The 13,664-nt window shown below is 40.4% G+C and overlaps 1 protein-coding gene across 4 annotated transcripts in view; it reads left to right on the top strand.

Moving 5' to 3' along the window:
• The first annotated feature begins 2,166 nt into the window (after positions 1 to 2,166).
• The window catches only part of LOC146870300 (stAR-related lipid transfer protein 3-like), a 545,134-nt gene continuing 533,636 nt past the window's right edge, over positions 2,167 to 13,664 (top strand). For 2 of the 4 annotated variants that reach the window (XM_085636648.1, XM_085636665.1), the window contains exon 1: positions 2,169 to 2,394. The gene's annotated coding sequence lies outside the window, so the exon portion shown is untranslated. Of the gene's footprint in view, positions 2,395 to 13,664 lie in introns of all 4 variants that reach the window. The other 2 variants (XM_085636658.1, XM_085636662.1) reach the window with 2 other exon arrangements.

Consider the following 13,664-nt stretch of genomic DNA (forward strand, 5'->3'; position numbering starts at 1 on the left):
GATAGAAGAAACCCAACGCACTTCGAGGCCTATGCACCCGCTTCCTGTGGGTGAGGTAAAGCTGGCACTCCGGTGCCCCAGTGTAGAGTATCATCTCTAGTGTCTGTGTTTCCAATCTTAAGTTCATAGTCCATCCGGAAGATCCTTTTTGCAGTAACTTTGTAACTTTTACGCACCCATTGAAAACCTATGGGAGCACGCGTGTGACTATTTGCTCTGCACACGCAACCCGTGGACCTCCTGGTCACTAACTGAAGTTAGCTCCTTGTAGGCCCAGCGATTCTAGAGGCCCTAGGCCTTTTCCCTTTTCTGTTCATGGTACTTATACCACTATTTTAGTATATGGTTTGAGCGGCCACCAGGGCCTATCCATATAAAGTGCAACTTCTGTGTATTCTACTGTAATCTTGTTTGACGATTTGTGCTCCTGTGCTCATAAAGAGACTAGGGGTTACTTTGAGAAATAAATACATATATATTTTGAATATATATCTGTGTGGTGTCCTTTCATTGGTATAAAAGGGGGTTGCATTTGGTAAAACAGCTGGCTTAACACGCTTCACGAGTTTAGCCTCAAAGACTGCTTAGCCTACGCTACCACTAGGGCAGCTAGTCCGAAAAGGTTGACTTACAACCACACCATAAGGGTTGCTTGGCATGGTACAGGGTGGTCACTTTAACTAGTGAACATCATATACCAGGCCAACTTCTCACAGTGAACCTACAAGTTCTATATATCCCCACAACTAGGAAGGTCCAGCGGATGTAACGGTATATTGCTTTCAAAGAGCTGTCATAATTAGAAGAAGTTACAGGTAAAAACGTTGACACAAAATGCTGTTTTTTTCAACAAATTTTCATTTCTTCCTATATTTAACTGTTAGTTTCTATAAAGAAACCTTGATGGATCTACACAAATGACCCCTTGCTGAATTCAGAATTTTGACTACTTTGCAAAAATGTATAGCTTTCCAGGATCCATTATTGCTTTCAGACCCATTTCTACAAAAGTACAAAAAATAGCAAAAATAGACTGTCCCAGAAAAATGCCAAAACTGTGTAAAAAATGTTTGTTTTCTGACAAAAGTCTGTCATTCCCTAAAAGCTGTGAAAATGGTGATTTCAGCCCCACAAACCCTTGTTTGATACCATTTTCAGAGAAAAACCCAGACGCTTTTATTTGCAGCCCGTTTTTTCCATTTTCCCCCCCAAAAAATATATTTTGCTGTGTTTTGGCTAATTTGTGCGACCCCTACAGGGGAATCCACAAACCCTGGGTACCTTTAGAATCCCCATGATGTTGCAAGAAAAGCACGCAAATTTGGCGTGGATACCTTATGTGGTCAAAAAGTTACAGGGGCCTAAGCGCGCCCTATCCCAAATAGCGCAAAAAAAGGCTTAGTACAGGGGGGGGGGGAAAGGCCTAGCAGCGAAGGGGGTAACAACACGTCCGTTTTGTCTCCTTCCTATGTTGTTTATGACAAACATTGCCTATTAGGCATCTCATTTCCACAAGTGGCTGTGTTTAAAAAAAAAAAAAAAAATTAATGCAATCTTATATAGTTCGAACTTTACCCAAAGATGTCAGTGCGCTTTTCAAAAGAACCAGGTAAATTACGAGGCAAGATGGCGGTCGCTTGAGACTGCTGTGCACACAGAGCCAGGCGAGCTCTAGTAAAACGAAATTAAGGATGCTGTAGTAAGCAGAATGAATGCTGAATCCTGTGCTACCTGCGAGAAGGAGTTAAGACCAACCAGAGGATATATATATTTACTGGGTACAGTTATTGGTCTGGCTGTGCTTCGATATTTGGATAGAACAATTTGTAAAGCAGATTGTGGCCGACTGGGGGATTCCTACCTGTCGTGCAAAGCTGCTGGTGGATCCGGCAGGGCGGATGAGGCGGAGTGCTTAATCCTTACTGCCGAGAGCAGAGCAATGGCTCCAAAGACAGCCAAGACAACCAAAGCGAAGGCGGCTAGGGCTACGGCGCTGATGGAAACCTCCGAGCAGGCGGACGCAGGTCAAGAAAAGAATCCCGATCGAGGGGGGGTTTGGAGCATCCGCCTTGACCCCGAGACGCTGCAGAGGAGGAGGAAGTGGGGCAACACAGAGAGGACGTCAGTTCGGCCCTTCTGTGATTGACTTCCTGCGAGGACCGGCCGGAAAAGTGGTTCCGGGTCAGGACGGGAAGAGTAAGGCGAGCTGTCGAGCGAGCGCCCAGCGGGCCGCTTTGATTGCGAGTGCCCTGGCCCCCTGCAACAACTCGATAGCAATCGCTGCCACATCGGATCCCGCACCCGGAATATTGGAACCCGCACCTGAGGTACACGAGGGAGCGGAAGCTGATGCAGAGGGCGCTCTTAATCTGGAGCAATGCGCTGAAAATGCCGGTATGTTTAGGTTTCCCCCCTCTTATGAAACTTTGACTTTGCCAGGTCCAGCTGGTAGTGAACAGATTGCAGGCTTTACAGATGGGCATAGTATATCCAGGGGAACGGAGGGAGGGAGCTTAACGCCAATGTTACCTTTAATACAACAATCTGGCTTAGTGCCCCCTGTCGTCCCTCAACCCCAACTCCAACAGCAACTACAATCTCATGCTATTTTCGAATTTAGCCAAACTAATATGGGAGATGCTGAGCCTGAGAAAGAACCTAGTGATTTTTTCTCTCTATCTGATGGAGGTGAGTGGTCAGAGGATATCTCATCTATATCTACTTCGGATGAGAGCGTTACTGATCCAGGCGTCGACCCTGGCGCTAAATTAAGAACCGTATTAGGCAAAAGGAAGAAGAAAAGGAGGGGCTTAAAGAGGGGTCCAAAGAGCTGGCTTGGGATTATACCCCCACAAACCAACTGTTAAATCCCTTACCTTCTGACTCGATTAGACCCAACCTCTCAGAGCCATCCACCACAACGCTTGAATCTATTTTTCAGGCCATCTCACTACATCGGGATGAGACTCGCCAAGATGGGCGCAAGGCTCAAGCCGCTATGCGCAAGGTACAAGGCATGGTTCGCAAGCTGACTAAGACATGCAGCTCATTCGGGGACCGGCTGACCGATGTGGAATCTAGGATTGTCTCTAATGAATCTGAGATGGCTCAGTATCAATTACGAGTGGACTCCCATGATGCACAGCTGGTTGATGTTAAATGGTAGCTGGAGGAGTTTGAAAATTACCAGCGGAGGAACAACCTACGGGTTTTGGGTATTCCCGAAGGGGTTGAGGCTGGAGATGCCCGTTCATACATTGTGAAGCTATTTCAAGACTCTCTGCCAGAGCTCACAGATTGAGACTGGGCACGGGAAGTGCAACGCGCTTACCGGGTCCCTTTTGTTCAAAAACAGCCAGAAAAGGCTGGTTCCTTCCCTCGTGCTATTTTGGTATACTTTGGACATTTTTTATTGCATCAAGCCGTTTTTGATAAGGCAAGACCTGAGTCTAAGAGATCTAGGAACGGAATAACGTATTTCGTTCGTCCAGATTTCTGTCACTCCACCGTCGAAAGGCGGTGGAGGCTGCGCCAGCTGATTAAACCATTCCAAGATAAAAAAGCACAGGCTTATTTAAATAATCCAGCTCGGTTTAAAGTAATCTGGGGAGGGCAAACAAAAATGTTTCTGTCCGAGATAAAGGCTGGAGAGTATCTTGATACTTTTACTGGTTAAAGCAGTTCAGTTTAGCTGGAAAGTATAATTATCATAGAGGATTGAGTAAAGTGAATATAAAAACTGGGTAATTCTTGCACATTTGCTTAGTGGGAAGTAAGGAATATAAGGAATATGATATAAGGTATGGCGGGCAGAAAGAATAATAAATAAAAAATAAAAAATAAATATACATAAACAAAAACACAGCTTTTGAAAAATAACTCCTGGTAGTTGAATCCATTAAGCAGCATCTAGAGAATAGTAGTATTTGAATTCTCTAATTCTAGAGCTCAGGTCTTTGTGTTGCATTTTCATCACGAAAACTGACTCAATGCTGAGTCGGTATGCCTCAAGCGGGGAGGTGGGAATGTTGGGGGGGTGGGAGGGGGGAGAGCGAAGGGAAGAGGGGGGGAGGGGAATTAAGTTAAAAAAAAAAAGCATTTCCGGAATTAGAAGTGAAAAAAATAAGCAGATAATTGTGATTAATGAAAAAAAGGTTAGTTTTATTGTTGAGAGATATAAGGGCAGAAGACAGGTTATATGCTGGCCTTGGTTACTTTGTACAAAAATTCAATGGGGAAGATAAAGCTTTGTTCTTGGAATGTGGCAGGGCTGAATGATAGGGTTAAGCGGAATCATTGTGCTGAAATTATTAGGCTAAACTCTATGGATATAGTCTGTTTGCAAGAGACCCACATTCCGTGGGAAGAAAGAGAGCTATTAAAGGTTGGGGGGTACAATATTTTGGCCTGTACAACTCAGACTTCTAATATTCGTGGAGTAGCAATTCTCGCTAAATTATCATTAGGGCTAGCTAAGCGCAAAGCAACTGACACTCTGGGGAGATGGGTCATAGTAGAACTTATGTCAGGGATCACGATATGCTCTGTATATGGCTCAAACCAGGCTGACCCACGAATATTTGAGGACCTGGAAATAGAACTCGCCACCTGGCCAAACCCCATAATTTTCTGTGAAGATTTAAATATCTGGATACTCTAGTCGGAAACCCCGAGTCTATAGGGCCTTAAACCATCTTAGAAGTATCCACGGTCTGGTGGATATTTGGGAATTAAATAATTCTCCGGACTCGGGCTACACATTTTTCCTGCCCACACAATAAATTTGTCAGGATTGATTATTTCTTCGGAACAAGAGACCTATTAGCAGAGGCTGTGATAACGAAACTTCCTAAACTCATATCAGATCATAACCCTCTGATCTTAGAAATTATAGTAGTCCATTTTAAAAAACACCGGACCAGGTGGACGTTTGATAGAAAGCTTCTTGTTAACAAAGATTATATCGGATTTATTAAGGAACGGACACAGAATTATTTCGACACGAATCGTTTTAGTGCAAGTAGGGGGGCTGTTTGGGACTGTTTTAAGGCCACCCTTAGAGGTGAAACTATTAGCTATGTCGTTAGAACAAGGAAGGAGCAGAAAGATAAGAATCAGCAAATTTTACGTGAACTTGCTATAGTGGAAGAAGAGCATATTCTTGCTATAACTCAGGGACAAGATGTGGTTCACATACAATATCAAATATTAGTTTTAAAAACAGCACTAAATAGCTGGTTAACTCAAAGGTCCGCAGAAGCGTTTCAATCACATCGAAATGGGTCTTATGAAAATGGAGAGTTGGTAGGTAAAAGATTAGCTCTACGTACTAGACAGAAGATTTCTTTAAATGCAATACCCTCTATTAAAATTGATGGACAAGAATATACAGATCCAGAGGATATTATTGATTGCTTTCAAAGGTATTATCAAACCTTATATCAAGACGATATTAGGAAAAGTTCTGTAGAAGTAAGGCAGGCCCTATTAGAGTTGACTACAGGCACTGAATTCGAAGGGGGGTTGGATCAGTTAACGAGAGATGAATTAGAAAAAGAAATAACATTAGAGGAAATCCATCTAGCCCTGGTAGGGCTGGCCTCAGGACCTGATAAAATTCCGCTAGAACTTTATAAAATCCTGGGAACAACAATTATGCCCCTCTTATTAGATCTGTTTAGGGGAGAGCAATACAATGGGATCTCTCCGGAGTCATGGAATGAAACCGATATAATAATATTTCCCAAGAAGGGTAAGCCTGTAGATAATCCTTCGTCTTATCGTCCAATCTCCCTGATTAATTCTGATTCTAAATTATACTCAAAAATCTTGGCTAATCGGCTCGGGAGGGTCATAGCACAACTAGTCTCCCCCTGGCAACATGGTTTCATTCCGGGCAAAGGCACCACTGATCACATCCGTAGAGTTATCACTCTCTTTGATATCATGTCCGGGACGGGGGGCCGGATGGCCGTGATCCTCCTTGATGCCGAGAAAGCCTTTGATCGGGTGTCCTGGTAATATTTATGGGAGATTCTCGAATTAAATAAATTTGGGCCCCAATTTATTAAAGCAGTTAGAGCTATGTATCGTCTACCCAGGGCCCGATTGCAACTTATGGGTAAAGAATCTAATGTTATAAAGGTATCAAGAGGGACAAGGCAGGGCTGTCCCTGCTCACCGATTTTGTTTGCTCTCTACATTAATCCTCTACTGGTTAAATTATTAGAAAATCAGAATATCAAACCAATAGTTACGGAGGGTTTCAAGACCAAAGTATTGGCATATGCCGATGATGTGCCGGTATTAACCTCAAATCCAGCCGAGGCTTTAGTAGAAATAATTAAAATTGCAGAGAGTTACGGGCTTTTCTCCGGATATGCTCTGAACGAAGGAAAAACAGTTGTTTTATGTACTGATAATATCTGTTTCAATGATTCAAGAAAAGCAAATACTGCTACCTATTTGGGAGTGTCCATAAGTTCTAACATAGAGGAAATTAATAGATGCCATTATGAGCCCTTGATGAAATCTATTGGGGATGATTTAAGGAGAGTTAATGGTTTACATTTATCAATCATAGGGAGAGGTAACTTTGTAAAAATGACAATGCTCCCAAAGATTCTGTATTTATTTCGATCGATACCTCTTGCTCTAGAGGATAGTGTTTTAAAAAAATTGGAATCAATGCTCTCTAATTTTATATGGCAATATGGGAAAGTTAGAAGAGCAATGCAATATTTGGCTTTACCACAGGATAGGGGCGGCTTAGCAGTCCCTAATATTACTTTATATTATTGGGCGGCCCTTCTTCACCAAATGTCTACTCTATTTATTATTGGGAATAGTTATAGAATAGAGCAAAGACAAAAAATCCCTTCTATTTATGAACTCTCTATCGGGAAGAAAGCTCCAGGGCTCCTGCTAAAACAACTGGAGCCTAGCTACTATAAAAGTTAAGTTTAAGGTAATTGGGGAGCATGGACAATATGGAAGCAAGTCTCTAGATTTATGGTAATTCCAAAATTCAATAGATATACACCCTTGTGGCACTCATCGTTATTATCGCCCCAGATTAATGATGATATGGGAAAGAAATGGGAAAGAATGGGTGTAATAACAATAGGAGATTTCTCAGGGGGGGAACAAGATTTTCATTTTTCAGCGTTACAGAGCGTATTTGACATTCCTGGCAATCAGTATTTTAAATTTGCACAGATTAAAAGCATTCTTATGTTAAATACTCCCGAGATAAAGCTTATTAAAATCCCACTCCTAGATATTATAACTAGGAAATCCATTAGAATTAGGAATTTGTATAGCCTACTCCTTGATAAAATTCCAGATGATCTTGAAAAAACTGAATCTACTTGGGCTAGGAAGCTAGATAACCCCAATGTTGACCTTTATACTAGTCTTTCTTTAACTTCTAAAATACTTTTGTCATCCAGCCTAAAAGCACAACTTTATAAAACAATTTTTAATTTATATTATACACCAGCTAAATTGTTTACATGGGGCAAAAGGTCAGATAATCATTGTCCTAGGTGTGGGCAAGGGCCAGCTACCCTGATACATATGTTCTATGATTGCACCAAATTAAACTTATTAAAACAAGGTTTATCACGGTATTGGGAGGAGGTATTTGGTCATAGAGTGGAAATATCCCCTACACTGCTAGTTCTTGGCTATGATGACTCACTGGGGTCAAACCCAGAGGAGAAATTTTGTTTATTCTTGGCGACAGCAGTATATAGAATAATTCTGGCGGCGAGATGGAAAGATGTTGAACCACCAACTTTCCAGATGTGGCTTGCCAGACTCCTGGGAATTTATAATCAAGAAAAGGCTATCTATCCGTGCAGGGGCAGACGGGCTAGAATTCTGGGTCAGAGGGCTTGGTCTTGTATTACCACCTGGACCAGAAGCATAAGGGGCTCACAAGAAAGCAATTAACAACACAATGGCTAGTGATAGATGAATTATGTCTTTATGATCGGATGTATGTATTAATACATGTTTTTCTTTTTTTCTTTTCTTTATTTAGTTATTTACTTATTTCTGTTCTTTTCTTTGTATCCTTGGTTTTTTTATGGCTTATTGGACCAAGCTTATAGATTAGTTCATGATATCTGGATGGATGTATTTTATTATTATGTTTTTCTTACTGCTGGCTTATTATTGTTTTCTATTGTCTGTTTATTCTGGAAATGCTTAATAAAAAATAAATTTTAAAAAAAGAACCAGGTAAATTACAAAAGGTACACAAGATAAACACGCTAACAAGTTACATATATACAGTTACAATGCTAACAAGTTGAATATATGTATGTTATACATTATATAAGTTACAAAACGTACAGAAGATAGACTAAACACACTAACAAGTTACATATATACAGATACAACGATAACAAGTTGCATATCTACATTGTAAAACTAAAAGGTGCCATTGTTAGATTAAAATAGATATAAAATACATGTTTGCAAAGTTAACTTCACCTGAGAGCCAAATGGCAGTAAGCGTCAAGAAATGGGTTGAATTATTCCAGGAAGTGCCGTTGGAGGAGAAGAGTTTTAAGATCTGTTTTCAGTAAGCCCATAAAGAGGCGGTGGTTCGGAGGGATGGACGAGGTGAGATCCAAATTCTGGCCGCATTACCAGAGAAGGATTAAGCCATACATTTTTCCCTTTTGAAGGTTGGAGGTTCAAGCAGTAACTTTTCCGCATTGCATGAAGGGCTAGAGCCTCCTGAGGTTTTGAGTTTTTTAGCCAGATAGTGAGGGGTGGTGGTGTGCAAGGCTTTGTGGGTGAAACTGGTGCAGTTCGGATCACTAAATCTCCCCCTGCTTCCACGGACGGAATGATTTCTCAGTCACACGCACATACACACATCACACGCTGGTGGGGCCCATAACACCAACATTCATTCTCTCAAACTATCCGTGCCGACAGAGGGATATCAAATCCCGAACTACAGCTGTTCGCTTGGATAGAAGAAACCCTTCTACTGAATTACCCTAACAGTTCCTCCATCCGGAGGTCAATTAGATCATTTAGTTGTTGTATAATTTGATGACGCGTTTAACTCTCGAATTAATCAATAAACATTTCAAAGAAATAATCACCCGACACAGTTCTTCAAATAATGATTTTCTTTATCTAATTAAAATGCAGGTTAAATCCTAATAATGCAATATTATCTATTGTCATATTTACCTATTCTGGCTAATTGTCGTTTTCTAAGTCAGAACTGGTCCTCAGAAAGTTCATCAGAGTTCTAAAGTCTCCGTCCTCTCCTGTCAGCATAAGGATCTCTGATCATCGATTCTCCGTCAATAGTGGTCTCTAGCAAAGAGCAGCAGCATAGAGTGTGTAGCCCCTTCCCTCTCTAGGCGACTAATATTTATACTAAAATTTACATATAACAGTAAAATTTTCTCAATTCCCAGGCAAATGATTGGCTGATTTCAAATGCATCAATACATTAGGAAACATTTTCAAATTTTCTCATGTGGAAGAAGTTTCACAGTAGATGGGTGGGAAAGACTGTTCCCAGGTACAAATTGTATCAGTTCGTTGGTAACCGGTTGAGTTCGATAGTTCATTTGCAACTTGCAACATTTGCTTCAGGTTCAGGGACATTGGCACCTCGCCCAGGGTAGTCTTCATGGGCATGGTCTGACAGGTCACACAAGGGACACGAACGAAGTCAGTGCAGGCGCCTTTCTCCTTTGTTCAAAATGATGAAGTCATGTAATTTAGTTAGGTTTCAGTCGGCGGCTATCTTTTGGTAGGCCAGAATAGTCAACTTTAAGCAAAGAAACACAAAATCGTAATTAATACATAGAAATGATTAAAACAGTGTTATTCCCTTGCTAATACCCTTATGTGTATGCATTTATCTAGCCATATGCAATATTCAAAGCCGTTAATGCTGGTTTATTTAAGCGCAAAACACATTAACACTGCCTAAGCCACACTTATCGTTTTAATATGCATACAAACTTGTTTACTTATTAATTTTAACCATGCAAATGCATTCCCACGTGTATTCTCTTGGTTAATAAGGTTGATTTAGTTTCATCACATCAATCAATTAATTAATAGAATTAATTATTAATCATTTTAATATAGACTTCTATAAATGGATTGGGTATATAAAAAGAAAACATTTTACCTGCTCCATCAATCCCCCCTTTGGTGATTTTATCACCGCAAACAAACCCAAAAAATCAATTTATTTCCCCTTTTACGGAAATTTGAAATGTTTTCTTGCTCAATTAGAATTCTGTTTCCTTTTCATCTTCTCTTTTAGTTTTGTCATACATACTCTCCTTCCATTCTTCTAATTCTATTTCATTAAGATCTCTTTCTGGTTTCTTTTCCTTCTTTTTGTAAATTTCTCGTTTAACTTTCTTTTTATTTCTTCTATGTCTACAACACATACAGCCTAATCTAAGTATTAATAATACGAAAATCACACATGTTAATGGAAATAATATTTTCCCTATTATAGTACTACCTAATTTACCTAAGAAAGCTTTAATAGCAGCCATCTTATTACTAATTCTAGTCCAGATACTTTCAACCTCCAGTGGTTTTATTTCATCATGCAATTCTGTAATGTTCTTAATATATACTTTTAGATCTCTGCTTTCATCAGGAATGTAAGTGCAACAATGTTGAACTTTCAGCATTCCACAGACTCCACCCTCTTTTGCCAATAAGATATCAAGGGCAAGTCGATTTTGCAAAATCATAGCACGCATGGCAACCAGTTCAGTGTTTACCAAAAGGAATCCTCCAGCGGTGCTTGTTGACAAGCGATCCACTATGGTTGACAATTTCCGAATATTATTTGCATTGAAAGATATTCCCACTGCTGGTATCAAGGCTCCAAAAATATCACCTACAATTTCTAACGAGGTTTCTCTTCTGCTACGCATTCGTAGGTTATTTGGTCCACTATTTTCTACTCTATCCATGTGAAAGATCTTTGGAAAGACCAGGCCAACATAACATGTGCCATACCAATGGTCGGGCAACCTGTAGTAAGCCTTGTTCCCACAAATATAGTACAGTCCAGGGAAAACTGGGTCTTCTCCACCTCTAAATCCCCATCCAGATGCAATAAAATATGTATCATGACACTCACTTGTCCCTATATAATAATAATAATCATATTGGGATCTTTCTCTCATAATGCATAATTTGCCCTTCTGTGGTGAATCTATAGCTATTGTTGGTCTAGCATCACCCTTTGTCTCCTTTTTCCCATCTATTTCCCAAATGTTTTCCCCTTCTTTATGTCCTTCTGCATTCTTGTGTATTTTCAATCTCCTCTCCTCAACCATATCCAAAAATGTTTTCTCTTCTGTCTTCAAACTGCAAGTTAAATTGTTCCTAAAAATATAATCTAAAGTTAGTTCTTTAGTTTCTATAAAAATCTCACCTAATACATTAGCAGCTTTAGCTGGATATCATTCATTATTCATGGGCAATTGTCCAAGAATGTTATCTATATTAGACAGATTATACTCTAGTTTCCCTACTTGGTAAAATATACTAGTTAAAACGCTACATGTTATTCCATAAATTGCTGGGAGGTGATGATAAGTCACCCCTTCTGAAACAGAGGCAGGTAATTGCATACATACGTAGCAATCCCTTACGTCCATTGTTTTTACATATTCATACAATGATTTTGAAAAAACATTGCTAGAAAAATCAGTTATTGACCTATCCTTGTGCATATGCTCAGTGTTTGTTCTAAATGGAACAACCTTTTGTGAACTTTTCACTATGTTAGTCATATTCTCTGTATGTCCCTCTAGTGTATCTAAAGTTACTTTGAAAGAGATCAAAAGAGCGAGTACACTCCAAAGAAGCATTAATAGTCCTGTACAACAACAACATGTCTTGCACCATCTTCTCATAAAGGTACATCTACTCTTGTTATCATCTATGTTAGCCATCTTGTTAAAATTAACCGTGTCTTTTTACTTAGCCTCTTCTACTCCGCCTCTTGTAGCTTTCCTACAAGAGCTAAGACCTCATCAGGTGATCCAAATACTTCAATTTTTTATTCAATCCTTTATATTTCTACAAGGACCTGTTTGAAATTACTCAACTTGGCCTCTCATCGTTTTTCACTTCTTTCTCGTCGTTCACATACAAAATTTCCTGATCTTCCGCTTCTTCTCCGATATCGGATAAGATAACTCTCAGGATTTCCTCTGTTTCTTCTTCCTTTACCACTCTCAGTAAAGTCTCCTCTGGATTTCCTTGACTATCTACCTCTTTTCCTTGTTCAGGCAGTGCCACTTACGTCCATTCAGGTGACTTATACTTCTGGTTTGGTTTACTTGATCGTTTGTTCGCTTCTGACACTTCTGTCTCTTCCTCTTTCTCTTTTTGCTGACTTGTTACTTCATTCACTTGTTCAGCTTCTGAGGGTTTGACTCGTGTCAATCGATATCTCAGTCTCTTAATTTTGTTTGGCCAAAGATCTCCTTTAGCATTCCTTCTTGTTTTGCCGTCTTTACTGTTTTTTTCCTCAATCCAAGTTCTCTTTCTTAGAACTCGACCCTCTGGTATTTCAGTTTCACTGTCTTCAGATTCTGTCTCGTTTTGGTTTTGCCTTTTCAACAGTCTCTTTTTCCACCTCTTGTGTTGGCCCTACTTCTGTCCCTCCTCGGGTCTCCGGCACGCAATTTTCCTGCTGACTACTTGTCCCTTCACCTAGCTGGGTGTTGCAGTTCCCTACACCTCCTCGGGGTTTTTCCGCAATCTGTCCCTCTCTCTCTGTGACTGTCCCTTCTTCTCCTTCCAATATTTTCTCAGGTGGAACTTCTTCTACTCTCTCATTTGGTGTAAATGTTACTTCTGACTGGACATTCTTTTCTTTTCTTTTCTTCTTTCTGTGCTCACCACTGGCGTTTTGTTCACTTCCAGAATCTGAACCATCTGAAATCTGCAATCTTTTCCTCAGAATTTCTTCTCTTCGAGTCTGGACTAGTCTTGGCTCATTTTCCCCCCTATCAGGATTTTTTTCTTTTGACTTTATATTCTCATTGCCTGACTCATCACTTGATTCTGATTCATCGAAATATTCTTTTCCAATGCTATCTGCTGGATTTGGAACTCTCAAAGTGTGACTCGCATGTATCCAATTTTTCAATCCTGCACAGTTCACAGCAGTTGTTGTGGTCAAGATGACTTGCCTTGGCCTTCCCCACCTCGGAACCAAGCAATTTCTTCTTCTGTGGACTTTTATTCTCACCCAGTCCCCTGGGCTCAAATCATGGGCTGGTTTCTTTTCGAGTGTGGTGGCATCCGCTCCAACCTGGTGAAACACAGAATGGACTGCGTCAGCCAGGCCTTTACAGTAATCCAAAATCATGTCATCAGTTATAAGTCATCAGCTTGTTTACTGGTACAAACACGTGTCTCATGGCGCGTACCATGATGATTTCGTGGGGACTTAAACCTGTAGTTCTGTCTGGAGTAGACCTAATGGTCATCAAAGCTAGAGGCAAGACATCAGGCCATTTCATTCCTGTGGCTAAACACATCTTCCCTATTCTGTTTTTGATGGTACCATTCATTTGCTCGACCACACCAGAAGCCTCTGGTCAGTAGGTACAATGCAGTTTTTGTTG

Source organism: Triturus cristatus, chromosome 1_1, assembly GCF_964204655.1.
Source record: "Triturus cristatus chromosome 1_1, aTriCri1.1, whole genome shotgun sequence".
Taxonomy (NCBI): domain Eukaryota; kingdom Metazoa; phylum Chordata; class Amphibia; order Caudata; family Salamandridae; genus Triturus; species Triturus cristatus.